The following is a 19,496-nucleotide window of genomic DNA, read 5'->3' as shown; positions in this document are numbered from 1 at the left end:
AAGGAAGGAAGGAAGGAAGGAAGGAAGGAAGGAAGAAGAGACAGAGAAAGAAAGAAACCAGATTTGCTGTATTAGTATGAAGCTACACTCACCTTTGACTAGCTGGAAGCTTCTCTAAGATTGTGGTTAGCAAAAGCTAAGAGCTTCCTAGAGGTAAGATTGAGAAGGTTTTTGTTGAGGCTGTTTTATTGGCTATGTGTGAGCTCTTGGGAGTAATTTGCATAAAACTTATCAGAGTGTATTTGCAAGGTGTGAACCACTAAATTTTCAACATTTAAGATAGGAACCTTGGTCAACCTGACATCTGCCTGCCTAGGTTTTACCATGCACTACCTCCCAAAAGCAATCAGCCAGTTGTGAGGTTAAGGTTTTAGGAAGCAGTTGAGTCTACAAACAGCTTCAGCAACCTGCAATAAGAGGGGTGGGAGTGGGATGTCAGGACCCAGTGGGTGGAGAGGTACGATCCAAGGAGTATGGCTAACAGTAGAGTCAGTGGTTTGGAGTAAGCAGGTCAAGATTGAATGTGTTTCCTCAGCTTTAAAATGGAGTTAATGAGAGTACCAGCCCCAAAAGGCAGTTGTGGTAATTGAATTAGTTAAAGCATGTAGCACGCTCAGCACACTGGTTGACTCATAACGTATTCTCAAGCAATGTGAGCTGTGTTCATCATCACCACCATTATTATCACCATCTTCATCACCGTCATCCTGGCTCTTCTATTTACCAGGTCTGTGACCTGGGCAAGTTGTGTAACATTTCTAAACCTTGGATTCCTCATCCTTACATTAAAGAAAAAAGATTATCTTCAAGAATATAGTGAGGATGAAATGAAATGAGGCACATAAAGCATCTAACATGATGCTTGGCAAATAGTAGGTGCATGTTGAGTGAGTGTTATTTCCTGTTGGTTTCAATGGCTTTGCTTTATTGATTGATAGTCAAAACCGGTATTTTGGAAGAAAGAATACCAAAGGAAGGAAGACAACAAAGTCCCTGTGATGGGAAAAGTTTACTCGATGGAAGAAACTCTCATGTTTTCGATGAGAGTTTTTATTTTCATTTTTTTGTGTGGTCCCATCGGACATCCCCCTAAGACCTCAGATGTCCTTCAGTTTACAGTTCCACACATTAAGTAGCTTTCATTACTGAAAAAATCAGAGAGGATTGAAGATTTGGGAACATGAATGCGGGGTTGCCAAACTTAGCAATAAAAATGAAGGTGTGCAATATTTTATCTGGCCATTATACATGGATGCCAATTTATCTTCTTGTAAACTCAAGCTAGGATTGACTCTTGTTTTGTGACTTTGTGTGATTTACGATATCCACATTCAAGGGCTTCTCAGCGAAAGAGAGAGATGCTGTAGAATGTAGACTCGGCCGGGCACGGTGGCTCACGCCTGTAATCCCAGCACTTTGGGAGGCCGAGGTGGGTGGATCATGAGGTCAGGGGTTCGAGATCAGCCTAGCAAAGATGGTGAAACACCATCTCTACTAAAAATACAAAAATCAGGCCAGGCGTGGTGGTTCACGCCTGTAATCCCAGCACCTTGGGAGGCCGAGGCGGGCGGATCGTGAGGTCAGGAGATTGAGACCATCCTGGCTAACAAGGTGAAACCCCATCTCTTCTAAAAATATAAAAATGAGCCACGTGTGGTGGCGGGCGCCTGTAGTCCCAGCTACTCGGGAGGCTGAGGCAGGAGAATGGCGTGAACCCGGGAGGCGGAGCTTGCAGTGAGCCAAGATTGTGCCACTGCACTCCAGCCTGGGCGACAGAGCCAGACTCTGTCTCAAAAAAAAAAAAAAAAAGAGGAACGTAGGCTCAACTTCTCAGGAAGACAGTTATCAAGAGCATCTTCTCTCATGAGTCATGTTGGGCCTAAGTATTATAAAGCAAAATGGATCCTGGAGGTTAGGTTCTAGTAAGAAGGCCCTGGGTTAACTTCCTCAAGGCTTCTCTTCATTATTATTTCCTGTTACTATCAATAGAGCACTGCTCACTGTCCTTCAACCCCTACCGTTCCCTTACACCTTCCTTAGCCCTACAATGCCCCTTCTCTTACTAGTGGGAACACTGCACAGTCTCCACAGCCTAAGGGATAGGGGGAGCTATGGCTTCCTAAGGATGATATTATGAGAACCCAACACAAACCAGGCCTCCTGGGCTCCATTTTGTTCAACTCATAATATTCAGATGTTACATCGTTTCTCTTTCCAAACTCCAATGGCATTTCCTAGTGACTGCTTTTGAAATGAAAATGCAGGTAGCGGAGCAAAGTATCAGATTAATGACCTTTATCTCAAAACCTAGTTTTTTGGTAACAAGAGGAGCAGACTTCAGAGAAAGATCAGGTTATGAACTCTCTGTGACATCTCACTCACTGTCCTTCCCTGAAACCATTTTTTTTTTTTTCCTGCAGAGTAGGTCCTAAGATAAGGTGGGGTGTGTGCATGTGTGCGCGCCCCTCTCTCAAATTTTCATGTACAATCTTCATACCATTACTAGCTGAGATCATATGGAGTCAGCCCTCATTGCAGACTTTTAGATCCTGGTCTCTAAGGTGGGGTAGGTGAGGCTTCATACCTTCCCTGTTTTCAGCGCATACCTGTCTCCCTCCCAGCCTGGGTCAGGGGGTAGAAGAGACTGTGGCAGCACATCTCACCCCAAGACATCATGCCCAGCTCCTAAGCCCCTCCCACATCCCTTCCCACTCTGAACTCATGGCCTGTGGAGCTCCTGGATGGGCCCACACTATCTGAGAGGGGCCAGAAGACTTTGGGGTGACACACTTTGTCTGCCTGCCTCTCAGCATGACTGACAGCACCTGAACCATGAATGCAGAGATAGAATGAATGGTGGCCCTTCTCCAAGCCCTTGGTCCTCCTTTTACTCATGCTCTTTGCCTTCCAGCCTGGGGATCAGGAAAGATTTTTTTTTTTTTTTTTTGAGACACAGTCTTGCTGTGTTGCCCAGGCTGAAGTGCAGTGGCATGATCTCGGCTCACTGCAAGCTCCGCCTCCCGGGTTCATGCCATTCTCCTGCCTCAGCCTCCCAAGTAGCTGAGACTACAGGCGCCCGCCACCACGCCTGGCTAATTTTTTGTACTTTTAGTAGAGATAGGGTTTCACCATGTTAGCCAGGATGGTCTCGGCCTCCCAAAGTGCTGGGATTACAGGCGTGAGCCACCGCGCCCGGCTGAAAGATTTTTTATTTATTCATTTATTTATATATTTTTTTCCAGACAGAGTCTCACTGTGTCTCCCAGGCTGGAGGGCAGTGGCATGATCTCGGCTCACTGCAAGTTCTGCCTTCCAGGTTCAAGCAATTCTCCCTGCCTCAGCCTCATGAGTAGCTGGGATTATAGGCAACTGCCACCATGCCCAGCTAATTTTTGTATTTTTTAGTAGAGACGGGGTTTCGCCATGTTTGTCAGGCTGGTCTCAAACTCCTGACCTCAGGTGATCTGCCCACCTCAGCCTCCCAAAGTGCTGGGATTGCAGGTGTGAGCCACGGCGCTCGGCCAAAAGGTTATTTTTGACCTAATTAGAGAAACCAAAGATTCGTGTGCACATGCTCTGCCTTTGAAGATCCTCCTGCTTAGTCCTCATCCCTGGGCAGAAATCTTCGAGAAACACAGGGGCCTTTGCTTCATGTCAGGAGCTGGCCAAAGGGCACTAAGAGTGAAGGGACCATGGTCTACTGAGCTTCTCCCAAAAACCCTGTTTAGCAGAGGAGGAAGTGGGACAAGTGACCTCTAGAAGTTATGAAATCCATCCCCCTACCTTCTGGCAGCCCTGACAATCAATAAACAGTTCTCTCTCCAAGATGATTTCCATTGGAATTAGAACCTGGAATTTCCTCAAATTGTAGTAGATAATTTGAATTTCTGAACCTGAATTTCCTCAGATCATCTTGGAGAGGGCCTTTAAAGATTACAAATTAGAAATGAACTGTTTGATGTTCTCCTTACTTTTTTTTTGGATAATGCATGGGACTCCAGAATTCTCTGACCAAGTGTCCCCAAGCTTGTCTCCAGACCCAGTGCTGACCTTTTCAAGGTCAGTTCTTCTAAGGGTGACCCAGATGCTGGTGTGTGCAACCCAAACTTAAGGGATCAACAAAGAGTGAGTGTTATGAGGAAGTTGGATATATGGGCTGAGAAGTCCATATGGGAATGCAAGAGATGTATGCTGATGCAAGAAGGGCTGGAGTCGGTAGTGGGAAGAAAAAAGGATGAAGGATGAGGGCCAAAGCTGGGGGCTGGCTCTTCCCATGCCACCATGTTCCCGCAAGAGATTCTGACATCCAGGAATTTAAAATTCCAACCTGGACTTCCAGGTTGTTCTGAAGGTATTTTTGTCAAGGTAGGAGGACAGAACATATTGTATTGAATGATTTGGGAGCTTTATTTGTAACTTTAAAATATTTAGACATCTGGTTTTTAGGCCTCCATTTGTGCTCTTGTCAAGACCTACAATACCCCATGACCTACTCCGCTACCTTCTGGGAGAGAAACCTTCACAGTCCAAATGGCTCAGAGCACAGTCCAGCTGAAACCACATGCTGTACCACCTCACATCTGTCCCGCTCTGCCCTATTTTGGCCCCTAAGAGTGGTTAGATCTTACAGGGCACATCCTATGGCCATGTGTTTTGCACAAGCCCTATACTAGTTTTCTGGTCTGTACCGAGGGCATTAAATCAAATGTAAGAGTTTTGCCCAGCTTTCAAGGACCACTACACTTAACGCAATTGAATTATGGGCCTTGAAGCCTTGCCTGAAAAAGATGAGGTGGTTGGGCTGGGCGCGGTGGTTCACGCCTGCAATCCCAGCACTTTGGGAAGCCGAGGTGGGTGGATCACCTGAGGTCAGGAGTTTGAGACCAGCCTGGCCAACATGGCAAACCCTGTCTCTACTAAAAGTACAAAAAAAATTAGCCAGGCATTGTGGCACATGCCTGTAGTCCCAGCTACTTGGGAGGCTGAGGTGGGAGAATCGCTTGAACCCAAGAGGCAGAGGTTGTAGTGAGCCGAGATGGTGCCACTGTAGTGAGCCGAGATGGTGCCACTGCACTCCAGCCTGGGTGACAGAGCGAGACTCCATCTCAAAAAAAAAAAAAAAAAAAAAAAAAAGAGGTGGTTGAAATTTGGCTGACAATCCAACTTTCTTTTATTTTTTCCATGTCAGACGGGTAATGGGCCGACATCGTAACAAGGTTTGAGGGAGGCCCACCCATGTCTCACACACAAGCATGAAACCACAGTCATCACACTTAAGAACTACAAAAGGATCGCTGACTCTCTTTTTAAGGAGTGGCACGCGCCAGTGAAGGGAAGAAGGGAGGAATGTCAGGCTCAAGGGGCCACTTGAGGCAGTTTGGGGAAGAAGAAAGGCAGGCAGCAGCTGCTGAGAGGGACTTGGAGGGACAAACAGAAGTGTTTGTAGGTATCCTTAGGGAAATTTTACCATACTTTATGAGAGCTTGCCTCACTTTCCCAAAGAAAAGTCAGAAATGCTACCTTACTCAAGATGGCTGACGGAGCTGGATTTGTTCATTTGTTTTGGAAGAGGGTGACCAGGGTGTGGAAGCAAGTGCAGAGTCTGGCCCAAAGCTGATCTTGAGGTGACAACAAGAGCTGCGGAAGGGCCCATGTGCATTCAGGCTAACTAATTAAATGGAATGTTGGACACCCATTTCTCTTTCTCCAGAGCTGACCATGTAAAGGCTTCAAAGTAGACGCCAAAGTATCTGAAAATGAAACAGAGGCAGCAGCAGCAGGATCACTCAGGCCTTCCTGGAAGATGAACTAAGAGACAGGTGCGCTGCATGCCTGGCCTTGCTCTACTGAAGCCTGTTTTTAGATATCTGCTTTGGTTGTTTTTGTTCTCTGTTTTTACAATAAAAGGAATTTGTGTTTATTCAACAAAATTTGAAGTGGGCCAGGCAAAGTGGCTTATGCCTGTAATCTCAGCACTTTGGAACACCAAGGTGGGAGGATAACTTGAGCCCAGGAGTTCGGGACCAGCCTGGACAATATAGCAAGACACTGCTTCAGGACCCTGCTTTTTTTTTTTTTTTTTTTGGATACAGAGTCTTGCTCTGTCACCCAGGCTGGAGTGCAGTGGTGTGATCTGGGCTCACTGCAACCTCTGCCTGCTGGGTTCAAATGATTCTTCTGCCTCAGTCTCCTTAGTAGCTGGGATTATAGATGTGCACCACCATGCCCAGCTGATTTTTTTTGTATTTTAGTAGAGATGAGGTTTCACCATGTTGGCCAGGCTGGTCTCGAACTCCTGACCTCAGGTGATCTGCTCGCCTCGGCCTTCCAAAGTGCTGGGATTACAGAGGTGAGTCAATGTGTCCAGCTTATTATTTTTTAAAAAATGAGAAATGTAGAAAAAGTTAAAAGCAAAAATAAAAATCATCTGAAGTCTTACCATCCAGTATAACCAGGTAAACATTCATCATATTTCCTTCAAGGCTTTTCTTCCTCTCTACATAGGGGTGTGTGTGTGTGTGTGTGTGTGTGTGTGTGTGTGTGTGTGTGTGTGTGTGTGTGTGTGTGTGTGTGTGTGTGTGTCAGGGAGAGTAAAAGAGAGATTTTTAACATAATTGGATCCTCTTCCCTTAAGCAGTGTTTTCAAGGCAGCAGGGTTAATGTGATCTTAAAGTACTAAGATGAGTCATCTCAGAATTATTGAGTAACTTCATGAGATTTGGTAAAAACAAGGTTGACTTTCCTTCATCTTGTCATTAACAATTACCTACTCTAATATCCAGCTGCTTTTCTCATGGTCCATACTCAGCAAGAAGGATGGCAAGATTCAAATCTGAGATGTTAAAGTAAGAAATTTAACATCTTAAACAAATTTAAGGCACTTGCTATTGACTTGAAGACTTAAACAGATTTTTACACCTGAGTCTTTTAGTCACAATAGTCTCACTTCGCACTAAGGTTAAAGAGATAAAAAATCAAGTTAAAGTTAAAGAGTTCAAGAATCAAGCTGAAAGGCTGGGCATGGTGACTCACGCCTGCAATCCCAGCACTTTGGGAGGCCAAAGCGGGCAGATCGCTTGAGCCCAGGAGTTCAAGACCAGCCTGGGCAATATAGCAAGACCCTGTCTCTACCAAAAAAAAATTAGCAGGGCATGGTGGCACACACCTGCAGTCCCAGCTACTTGGGTGGCTGGGGCAGGAGGATCACTTGAGCCTGGGCGTTTGAGGCTGCAATGAGCTGTGTTCGTGCCACTGCATTCCAGCCTGGGTGACAAAGTGAGACTGTCTCAAAAAAAAAAAAAAAAGAATCAAGTTGAGGCCAGGCGCAGTGGCACATGCCTGTGGTCCCAGCTACTCAAGAGGCTGAGGTGGCAGGATCACCTGAGCCCAGGGTTCAAGGCCAGCCTGGGAAACATAGCAAGACCCAGTCTCTAATTAAAAAAAAATCAAGTTGAATCATTTGAATCTTCTGGTAAGTCCTGTTCTAAAATATATTAGGACTTGATTTTTGTGGTATAAGTAACTTTGCATTTACTTAGGGATTCTTCTCAAGGATGAATAAGAGATGAGACAGCTCTCCCATATTTGAGGATGGCGTATCAGCAGTATATAGGGAGCAACATAAATTACCTTTTATAATTGAACAGAGACTGGGAAACCAGACTCATTTAGTCACAGTCCCAAAGAGACAAAAGTGAAATCTCAGCTCTTTTTTTCTTAGTGAGTTTGAGAAACTCACTAAGAGTCCTGGGAGGAAACATTTCAGTAAATTTAATAACAAGCCTTCATACCCCTGGGTTTTTGCTTATGCTAATCCTTTGTTTTGCTTTGTTCTGTCACCCAGGCTGGAGTGCAGTGGTGTGATCTCGGCTCACTGCAACCTCCGCCTCCCAGGTTCAAGTGATTACAGGCATGCGTCACCACGCCCGGCTAATTTTTTGTATTTTTAGTAGAGATGGAGTTTCTCCATGTTGGCCATGCTGGTCTCCAACTCCTGACCTCAGGTGATCTGCCCGCCTCAGCCTGCCAAAGTGCTGGGATTATAGGTGTGAGCCACCGCGTCCTGCCACTGCTTATGTGAATCGTAAAACCTAGAAAGTCCCTGCCAGAGGCATTTGCACCAGAGTAACTCCATTGTGAGTGAGGGCTAGGAAAATGAGGCTGGGACTTACTGGGCTGCATTCCCATAAAGTTAGGTATTTCTTTTTTTTTTTTTTCCTGGTTTTTTTTTTTTTTTCTGTTTTTTGAGATGGAGTCTCGCTAAGTTGCCCAGGCTGGAGTGCAGTGGCCGGATCTCAGCTCACTGCAAGCTCCGCCTCCCGGGTTTACGCCATTCTCCTGCCTCAGCCTCCCGAGTAGCTGGGACTACAGGCGCCCGCCACCTCGCCCGGCTAGTTTTTTTGTATTTTTTAGTAGAGATGGGGTTTCACCTGGTTAGCCAGGGTGGTCTCGATCTCCTGACTTCGTGATCCGCCCGTCTCGGCCTCCCAAAGTGCTGGGATTACAGGCTTGAGCCACCGCGCCCGGCCAAAGTTAGGTATTTCTAGCCTCTAGATGTTTACAGTTAAGGGCTCAGGTTGTAAATGTTTACTAAGCAGATCCAGACGTGGGAGTGTCCTCATATCCCAGTATCTTGAGAACAAAAGAATTTCTAATTTTGCTTTAAAGATAATAATATCGATTCTCGCAAAATATAGTAATTAAGAAAATTAATCCTTTATTACAAACCCTTGTAGCAGAGCACATCTCCCCATGATCTTTTCTATCCTGTATATAAACAAGCATTGTACCTAGGGTGGACGTGTTCCTCCTCTTACTTTCAGGAATGCCCTACTGTGTCTATGGAGTAGCTGTTCTTTCACCACTTTACTTTCTTAACCAATTTGCTTTTGCCTTGCACTGTGGATTTGCCCTGAATTCTTCCTTGCACGAGATCCAAGAACCCTCTCTTGGCATCTGGATCGGGACCCCTTTCCTATAGCAATCCTAATCCTCCACCTTTCTATTTTTTGGAGACAGGATGTCACTCTGTCACTCAGGCTTGTGTGCAGTGGCACAATCATGGCTACTGCAGCCTCGACCTCCTAGGTTTAAGAGATCCTCCCACCTCAGCCTTCCAAGTAACTGGGAATATAGGCATGTGCCACTGCACTCTGCCATCCACCTGCTTCGGCCTCTCCAAATGCTGGGATTACAGGTGCGCACCACCACACCTGGCCTTCTCCACCTTTCTAAATCAATCTTTACAGCCAGACAGACCAGAGGCCACCACTCCAAGAAGCCCTCTACAATCTCTGCCAGCATGAATCTTCATTGAGCATTCATATTGTTCTGCCATGTGTAGCAATGTCTTCTGCTTGATAACATGTTTTAAGTGATAAGCAAGATATTTACAAGATATTTACAACCATTACAATGGTTCAAAAATTGAGCAATATAATAAAGCATTTCCACTGTACCATGTTGTTCCTTGCCCCCACATCCCACAAATACTTCTGTCAGCTTCTTGTGTCTTTTCCAAAGTTTCTTCTTGCAAGCATAAATACAAATCTACTATTTCACCATCTCAATTTTCTTACACAGAAGGTAGCCTGATATACATATAATTTTATACCTTGTTCTTTTTTTTTTTTTTTTTTTTGAGATGGAATTTTCTTTTTCTTTGCCCAGGCTAGAGTGCAATGGCACAATCTCAGCTCACTGCAACCTCTGCTTCCCGGGTTCAAGTGATTTTCCTGCCTCAGTCTCCCCAGTAGCTGGGATTACAGGCATGCACCACCACGCCCGGCTAATTTTTGTATTTGTAGTAGAGATGGTGTTTCACCATGTTGGCCAGGCTGATCTCGAACTCTTGACCTCAGGTGATCTACCTGCCTTGGCTTCCCAAAGTGCTGGGATTACAGGCGTGAGCCAGCATGCCCAGCCACCTTGCTCTTTTCATTTTAACTTATGAATACATCTTGGGAATCTTTCCATATAGGTTTAGAAATAAATTCCTTATTCTGTTTATAAAGGGTTTTGTTTGCTTGTTTTTGTTTTTTGAGATGGAGTCTCACTGCGTCGCCCAGGCTGGAGCATAGTGGTATGATCTTGGCTCACTGCAACCTCACCTCTCAGGTCCAAAGGATTCTCCCACCTCAGCTTCCCAAGTAGCTGGGACTACAGGTCCATGCCACTGTGACTGGCTCATTTTTGTACTTTTAGTAGAGACAGTTTCACCATGTTGGCCACGTTGGTCTTCAGCTCCTGACCTCAAGTGATCCACCTGCCTCAGCCTCCCAAAGTGCTGGGATTACAGGCGTGAGCCTCCACACCTGGCCTCTCCAGGCTGGTCTTGAACTCCTTGCTTTAAGCAATTGTCCCACCTCTGCCTCCCCAAATGCTGAGGTTACATGCTAATTTCGCTTCTTTATAAATTACTTCTAAGCATCACCCCCTGCCACCACTCTCACACCCACTCGCAGTTTTTAAACTGAAAAGAAACTGGAATGTTTACATAATCATTACTGGAGCTGGGACGTTATTTAAAGGGAATTTATATAGCTAGGATTTGTGATGGTTGTGTGATATTTTTATGTGGTGTCATGCACTTTTCAACTCACTGAGGTCTCTTTTGTAATAAAAATGCATATTTATATTTATTTGTATAATTTGGAGCAAAACTGTATTACTCTGTATTACTTTACATTATGGAAGTTTATAATTGTCATAGCTGTTTTTAGAATCACATTCTTGGTCCAACATATAATCCATTTGTTACCAAGTCCTTATTGAAGCAGTCCTCCTATGGGAAACTGTCATCAACTTCATCGTGTTTGGCTCTATTTTGGGATTTCCAGGAATTCAATACAATAAAATAGAGGGGCCATCTCCTTGTGCCCTGGACCTTTGTACATTCACCTTTCCACAGATACAGACATTGTATAGAGATGCACCTGAGCCATCTTTCCTACATGGCATCAGGACAATGGGCTAGGCAACAAAGGAACCTTTTGAGCTATCTCGTGGCGGTGCTGCCTGCCAGTCCACAGCTCGTGTCCATCTGTGCCACCAGCTCTGTCAAGCTACAGCATTTACTCAATTACATTCACACTGGTTTCCGCTTAGCCTTGTCGCTTTTTCAAAATTAGTGAAATACGGAGAAAATATAAGTGCAAACACTAGTAAAAAGGAGTGTTGTTCTCCTAAACACAAAACAATTGAGACAAAGAAGGGAATCATTAGGTGTGGAGAAGGTAGTGAATCTTCAGCCTTAATAATGACAACTCATACCGAGACGATGCTATGCATCACTCACCATTGCTATTACTTTATATGATTTAATTCATATTCTTACAACATTAGGTGAGAAATAAATGATGAAGGTACTATTATTATCTCTCTCTTTACAGATTTAAAAAAAAAAGTATGATTTACAGAGGTAAATAGCCTGACCCAAATCTTAAAGCTGCCTATTGGACTTTAGCTGGTCAACTTTGCTTAGTTAGGATGGAGACGCTCAGATTTTAAAAACATCTATGCATTCTGGAATTATAGCTTAAGACTATGTCTAAGGGACAACACACAATCAGGAATTTTATACTACATTTCAGATCTCTGAAAATAGAAATCTGTGCTTAAAGTACGTAGGTTTCTTTTTGAACTTTATATATCTGACATTGGTGTGTGTTTTGGGAACGTGTTCTATGTGAAGGTAGAACTCTCTTGCATTTTTGTATGTTTTGGATGTACATGTAAAGATGTGAATCCTATGAGGACAGGGAGCTTGTCTTCTACTTCTCCAGAAGCTACGACAGTGCTCAATAAAGGTTTATTGTGGTACTGAGTGAAAACAGTAGTCAGCTGGAAACCATGCTGCCATCATGCTGAACACCAAGATCCACTCTATTCAATCTCCCCAAGTGTTTGTAACAATACATTGAAAAACATGTCATCTGGCTGAGCATGGTAGCTCATACCTGTAATTCCAGCTTTGGGAGGCTGAGGAGGGAGGATTGCTTGAGCCCAGGAGTTTGAGACCAGCCTGGGCAATAGAGCAAGGCCCAGTCCTACAAAAAAAGAAAAAAACAATTAGCCAGCCATGTTGGCGCGGCCTATAGTTCTGGCTACTTGGGAGGCAGAGGCAGGAAGATTGCTTGAGATATGTGTTCACACCATTGGATTCCAGCCTGAGTGACAGAGTGAGACCCTGTGTCAAGAAAAAAAAAGAAAAAGAAAAAAAAGTCATCTTAAATACACACACACAACACACGCATCTAGGTGTTTACACAAATATTTAAAGGCATGTAATCAAAAACACATTTATAAGTACATGATAATAAAGGAAAAGTGATGTCACATCTCCAGTATGTAAACACATTTACAGGCGTCATGACGATAAAGGGGACATGATGATCGTTACAAAGGCCATACATTTTTTTCTGTTGAAGAGGTGAATGGAATTACCCTCCTGGACTCGTAAGTGTAGAAATCAAGGCAGCAGACAGGCACAGTCAGCAAACTGCTCCACGCCCCAAATTTGGAGTGTCTACCCTGTCTTCCCTCCCCAGAGACTCTGTCCCCATTTGCCATCTCTTCTTAATGGGGCAGTAGGCTTTAGGACACCACTCCTCTCACAGCATTCACTTGGAATGCGACTGGACAGGCACCTGGTCCCAGCAGAGCCTTCCTTGTCAGTGACCTATGACCCGGGTGGAGTGGTTTAAAAGGTTGAGCTGGGTGAGTCAGATTCTCTCTCTGTTTTTCTCTCCCTCCCTTTCTCCCTATGGAACTTGAATCAAAAGGCCTAGAGGGAAGTTTCTAGTGAGCTGTGGGCAACGCTGCAGAAAGGTTGTTCTGGGGCCCACATCAGGATCATGACAGGCTACAGGCACTTTGCAAGCTGAAATTAGGGGAAGAGGAACAACTGTGAGTTAAGCGGGAGAAGCTTCAAGAGACAGAGAAGAAAAGAGCATTCAACTATGCAGAGATGCACAGCCCTGCCTTCTTTTGTCTTCTGTTTTTCCTGGGCTGCTGGGCATGTATACCTTAAAAAAATTTCTTTCTGGCCTGGTGAAGTGGTTCATGCTTGTAATCCCAGCACTTTGGGAGGCTGAGGCAGGTGGATCACTTGAGGCCAGGAGTCCGAGACCAGCCTGGCCAACATGGCAAAACCCTGTCTCTACTAAAAATTCCAAAATTAGCCAGGTGTGGTGGTGCACACCTATAGTCCCAGCTACTTGGGAGGCTGAGGCATGAGAATCACTTGGACCTGGGAGGCAGAGGTTGCAATGAGCCAAGGTCGTGCCAGTACACTCCAGTCTGGGTGACAGAGTGAGACTCTGTCTCAAACAAAAACAAAAACAAAAAAATAAAGCAAAGGCCGGGCGTGGTAGCTCATGCCTGTAATCCCAGCACTTTGGGAGGCCACGGCGGCTGGATCACTGGAGGTCAGGAGTTCAAGATCAGCCTGGTCAACATGATGAAACCCTGTCTTTACCAAAAATACAAAAATTAGCCAGGCGTGGCCAGGTGCAGTGGCTCATGCCTGTAATCCCAGCACTTTGGGAGGCCAAGGCGGGCAGATCACAAGGTCAGGATATCGAGACCATCCTGGCTAACATGGTGAAACCCCGTCTCTACTAAAAATACAAAAAATTAGCCAGGCGTGGTGGTGGGCACCTGTAGTCCCAGCTACTTGTGAGGCTGAGGCAGGAGGATGGCATGCAGAGCTTGCAGTGAGCTGAGATCGCGTCACTGCACTCCAGCCTGGGAGACAGAGCAAGACTGTAACTCAAAAAAAAAAAAAAAAAGTTAGCCAGGCATGGTGGCTCACACCTGTAATCCCAGGTACTCAGGAGGCTGAGGCAGGAGAATCGCTTGAACCTGGGAGGCAGAGGTTGTAGCGAACTGACATCATGCCACTGCACTCCAGCTTGAGCAACCGAGTGACTCCATCTCAAAAAATATATATACATATATATTTATATAATATATAAATTTATACATAAATATATAATATAAATATAAATCTATATATAATGTTTATATAACATATAAATCTATATAAAATATATTTATATAATATATAATATATATATAAATTTATATAGAAATATATTTTTTTCCTTAAAGTAACCCATGTGCTCTTCTGATGCTTGTTACTAAAAGAAACTAAATTGGAGCAACAGATAACGGGAGAAAAAAGTCTCTCTTGGCCAGGTGTGGTCACTCACCTGTAATTCCAGCAATTTGGGAGGCTGAGGCAGGAGGACAGCTTGAGGCCGGGAGTTTAAGGCAGCAGTGAGCTGTAATCACGCCATCATACTCCAGCCTGGGCAACAGAGCAAGATGTCATCTCAAAATAAATAAATAAATAAATAAATGAATAAATAAATAAGTCTCTGCCAGTGGAGGATATAAACTTAAAAAAAAAAAGAGACAGGAGAACCATATAAGTACAGCAGTCCAAGACCACGACAGTGGCAAACAGTCATTTCATTTGATAGTCCCCAAGGACCACGGTTCGTGCAATCCTGTGCAATAATCAATATTTATGGTAATAACCTTGAGTCTTAAAGCAAAAGCTGCTTGACATTCAGTGTATTTTCAGAAGTCAATGAAATGTGTGGTTTCATTCAGGAAAAACTTTTCTTAAAGTTAAAAAAAAAGTTTTCGTGTCTAAAAACATGACAAGATTTGGCTGGGTGTAGTGGTTTATGCCTGCAATCCCAGCACTTTGGGAGGCCGAGGCTGGAGGACTGCTTTAGCCCAGGAGTTCGAGACCAGCCTGGGTAACACGGTGAGACTCTATCTCCACAAAAAATAAAAAAATTAGCTGAGCTATAGGTAGTGTGTGCCTATGGTCCCAGCTACTTGGGAGGCTGAGGCGGGAGGATCACTTGAGCCTGGCGCAGTGATCCATGTTTGTGTCACTGCACTCCAGCCTGGGAGACAGAGTGTGATGCTGTCAAAAAAAAAAAAGAAAGAAAGAAAGAAAGAAAGAAAGAAAGGAAAAAAAGAAAGAAAAAGAAAAAAGGACAAAAGGCAAGGTTCATGCAGAGATTTGTTATTTTTTACTTTTTGAAATGCACATCTTTATTGATCCATGCCTTACCTTGTTGCAGCAAAGAGCTCAGGTGACTTATAAGAATACACAGAATCCAACAGGAAACTAAACATTGACAGTGAATGGGGAAAAGAAAGAACATCAGGGTATGGACAGGAGATTTAGTTATCTGCAAAGCTCATTTCCATGGACTTCCTCATTCCTTGCTAGATCATGGCCCACCATAACTCATTATTTCAACTCCAAATTTTTTAGATTTGGAGGAAGATCAAGGTTTATCTTCTGAATGTAAAAATCAAATTGAAACTGGAAGAAAGAAAATAAAATATTGATTTAAATCAGAGAAAATATAATAATCTACATAAACATGCTTTTAATAAGCTGCTAATTTAAGCATATGTTTAAATCATTTCTATTCCTTTACTTCAGTAAAATAATTGTTACAGCAAAATAATTTTATATTTTTACCTCTGTCATCCAGGCTGGAGTGCAATGGCACTATCTTGGTTCACTGCAACCTCTGCCTCCTGGGTTCAAGTGAGTCTCCTGCCTCAGCCTCCTGAGTAGCTGGGATTACAGGTGCCTGCCACCATGACCAGTTACGTTTTTTGTATTTTTAGTAGAGATGGGGTTTCACCATGCTGGCCAGGCTGGTCTTGAATTCCTGACCTCAGGTGATCCACCTGCCTCGACCTCCCAAAGTGCTGGGATTACAGGTTTGAGCCACCGTGCCCGGCCTTAATTTTATCTTAATCAGAAGTAGCATCATATTACATTATACAACTGGTGAAATTCTCTTCTACATCCTTTTTATAAACCAATACCAACATACTAGAGGGAAAAAGTGTTTAGAGTTAAACTCATTATGCAAATAGAATTTTTATATTCCATTAAAAAGCAACACTTTTTCTGAGAGCTCTGGTTTGGAAAGGCTCACGGGGTTTTAATAAGTGTGCTCCTATTCATTTTGGGCCTGCATTAGGGACAATTTCTTCAGATGGACATTTCTATTACACAATCACTGCTTAAAGGGTAATAGTGTAGGCTTCAGAGCCAGGCAAATGTATGTATTTGATGCAGGATAGCAGAGTAATAGCTTGGGCAAATTACTTTAAGTCTTCCCAACTTAGTTTCTTTTTCTTTCTTTCTTTTTTTTTTTTTTTTTGAGACGGAGTCTCGCTCTGTCGCCCGGGCTGGAGTGCAGTGGCCGGATCTCAGCTCACTGCAAGCTCCGCCTCCCGGGTTCACGCCATTCTCCTGCCTCAGCCTCCCCGGGTAGCTGGGACTACAGGCTCCCGCCACCTCGCCCGGCTAGCTTTTTGTATTTTTTAGTAGAGACGGGGTTTCACCGTGTTAGCCAGGATGGCCTCGATTCAACTTAGTTTCTTAACTGCAAATGGAGCTAACAAGGTCGTATGGAAGATTAAATAAGATATTGTACATTAAGCACTTAGTAGCTAATATCTAGTGAAACTAATACATGATATGTGTTATGATAAAAACAGTGATTGTAGAGGACATTTCACACTGATAATGATACAAGTCTCTCTTTCATTAGTGTCTTGTTAAAGGTTCCTAATTTTCCCATTAACAAATTTTCTTTTTTTTTTTTGGAGACGGAGTCTTGCTCTGCCACACAGGCTGGAGTGAAGTGGCAGGATCTCGGTTCACTGCAATCTCCGCCTCCCAGGTTCAATTCTCCTGTCTTAGCCTCCCCAGTAGCTGGGACTACAGGCGCAGGCCACCACACCCGGCTAACTTTTGTATTTTTAGTAGAGACAAGGTTTCACCATATTGGTCAGGTTGGTCTTGAATTCCTGACCTTGGGTGATCCACCTGCCTTCCAAAGTGCTGGGATTACAGGCGTGAGTCACCACACCCAGCCAAATTAATTAACTTTAGTGTTGTGAGTGCATTCCGAATGATTTTTTTATGGTATTGACAGAGAAACTAGTTTTATTGCTCGATATTATTTTCTTGCTGCTTTCCAAGAAGCATAAACAATGATTTATTTCACTGATAGATTTATACAGAAAATTTTACTTTGTATTCGTTTTGTTTTTTTATTGGTTCCTTTTCATTCAGCCCCAGAAAAATGCAATTAATCATGCCAAGGGATGTACCAAGTCTCATCTGACTAGCTCCATCATGTGTCTAGAATGAGTTTTACAGTTTTAAAACTTGCTTCCACTTCACTGCTACTATGGTCTTGAATAAAAATAAATATCTAGCCGGGCTCAAGTCTATAATCCCAGCACTTTGGGGGACTGAGGCAGGCAGAACATTTGAGGTCAGGACTTTGAGACCAGCTTGGCCAACATGGTGAAACCCCGTCTCTACTAAAAATACAAAAATTAGCCAGGCATGGTGGTGGGCGCCTGTATTCCCAGCTACTCTGGAGGCTGAGGCAGGAGAATCACTTGAACCTGGGAGGCAGAGGTTGCAGTGAGCTGAGATCTCACCACTGCACTCCAATCTAGGTGACAGAGCAAGATTCCGTCTCAACAAACAAATCAAGGCCAGGCGCAGTGGCTCACACCTGTAATCCCAGCACTTTGGGAGGCTGAGTCAGGTAGATCATGAGGTCAGGAGTTCAAGACCAGCCTGGCCAAGATGGTGACACCCCAGCTCTACTAAAAATACAAAATTAGCCGGCGTGGTGGCAGGTGCCTGTGATTCCAGCTACTTGGGAGGCTGAGGCAGAGAATTGCTTGAACCTGGCAGGCAGAGGTTGCAGTGAGCCAAGATCGCGCCACTGCACTCCAGTCTGGATGACAGAGCAAGACTCCATCTCAAAAAAAAAAAAAAAAAAAAGAAAAGAAAGAAAGAATAAATATCTGGCAATATAGTACTGAATCCTCTGAAAAACAGATGGAAATCAGAATTGGGAAAATGTTCATTTTAAAAGGTGAGGATTTTTAAAAATGTAATTTGGCCAGAAATCTAGGGTGACCATATAAGTTATTATTCAAATTAGGCCTTTTTGGGAATGAAAGACGGGTACAATTAATACATTCATTGGACTAAAGGCATAAACCAAGACTCTCCCAGGGATATCAGGCTGTAAGTATGTAAGAGGCCGTTCTAGCCCAAACTGACAATGTACCACCTTCCCTAAATTGAGGATGGAGCGGGAACAGGTTTGAAGTGATTCTTCATGAAATCATAGGCTGTATCACATGACCACACACGATATTCTACACTCAAACTGGGAATTAGTGGGTTCTGTTTTGAGAATCCAAGCTGAGCCTCTGGCCTTAAGGCATCACGCTTAGTTCTAATCTATATGCCTCAAGAAAAACACAACAACAGAAACAAAAGCCAAGAGAAGCATAACTAATATGATCAAGAGCTGTGGCTTCTAATATTTTGTCTGTTAAGGCATCTTTGAGAATCTGATGAAAGCTCTTAACACTCTACTTAAAGAAAAGAGCACACACAAACAGTCCCTACCCTTGGCATGCAATTCAGGGGCCATGGTCTATCCATTCTCATCTAGGTTTCCAGCTCTGAATCTCTGACCTAGAACACCTGAGATGGATGAAGGGAAAAAGGAATCCACATTTACTGACCATCTTTACACACATTTCCTTTTATGCTCACATCAATCTGTTTTATCAATAAGAGAACTGAAGTTCAGAGAAACTAAGATCTCACAGCTAAGTAGAAACACCAGACTTCAAGTCTATGCGTCACCAAATCTCATAATACATAAAGCACTACTTTTATATATATATATGACTTTATAACAGTCTCATTCTCATATATATTATAAAATATATAATCATATCTATAAATCATATATGCATATAAAATCTCATATATATTATAAAAAATAAACACAAGCATACATCTTCATCAAAGTCCTGACTACTACAGTTAGGTGTGCCTCTTGAAACTTGAAAGAGATTATAGATTATTAGGGCAATAAAAGTAAACACTAAAACATTTTTAAAAAAATAATCAGAAATGATGATATAATGGACGAATAGTCTCAAGGTAGTTTTTGATAAATCCAAGACTGTTCAATTGTCAGTTGACTGTCAGTGGATTATTAAGAGTTTTTCAGTGTTTCATTGTATTCCTGGGCTATATTTGGGAAAGAAACTACGCCTTTGTATATCTCAAAGCCTATGTCAATCTGACTACTAATCAGGGTTGACCATGGATGGGATGGTGGTTTAGGTAGTGTTTCTTGTGTTACTGGTAAGCTGACATTTCCATTTTGATAACCTCTGTTCATACATTCCTAAAATTCATGATAGGTTTTGTTGTTTTGAGACAGGGCTTCACTCTGTTGCCCAGGCTGGAGCGCAGTGGCATGATCATAGCTCACTACAGCCTCGAATTCCTGGCCTCACACGATCTTCCCACCTCAGCCTCCCAAGTAGCTGGGACTACAGGCATGTACTATAATGCCCAGCTAAATTTTATTATTATAATTTTTTAA

At 43.4% G+C, this 19,496-nt stretch overlaps 1 pseudogene; it reads right to left on the bottom strand.

The window, feature by feature from the left end:
* Positions 1-5,182: 5,182 nt before the first annotated feature.
* On the bottom strand, positions 5,183-5,292 carry LOC126960461 (uncharacterized; annotated as a pseudogene).
* Between the last annotated feature and the right edge of the window lie 14,204 nt (positions 5,293-19,496).

This window comes from Macaca thibetana, chromosome 7, assembly GCF_024542745.1.
Source record: "Macaca thibetana thibetana isolate TM-01 chromosome 7, ASM2454274v1, whole genome shotgun sequence".
Lineage (NCBI taxonomy): Eukaryota > Metazoa > Chordata > Mammalia > Primates > Cercopithecidae > Macaca > Macaca thibetana.
The sequence above is the reverse complement of the archived record's forward strand: the minus strand, read 5'-3'. Positions and strand labels throughout refer to the sequence as shown.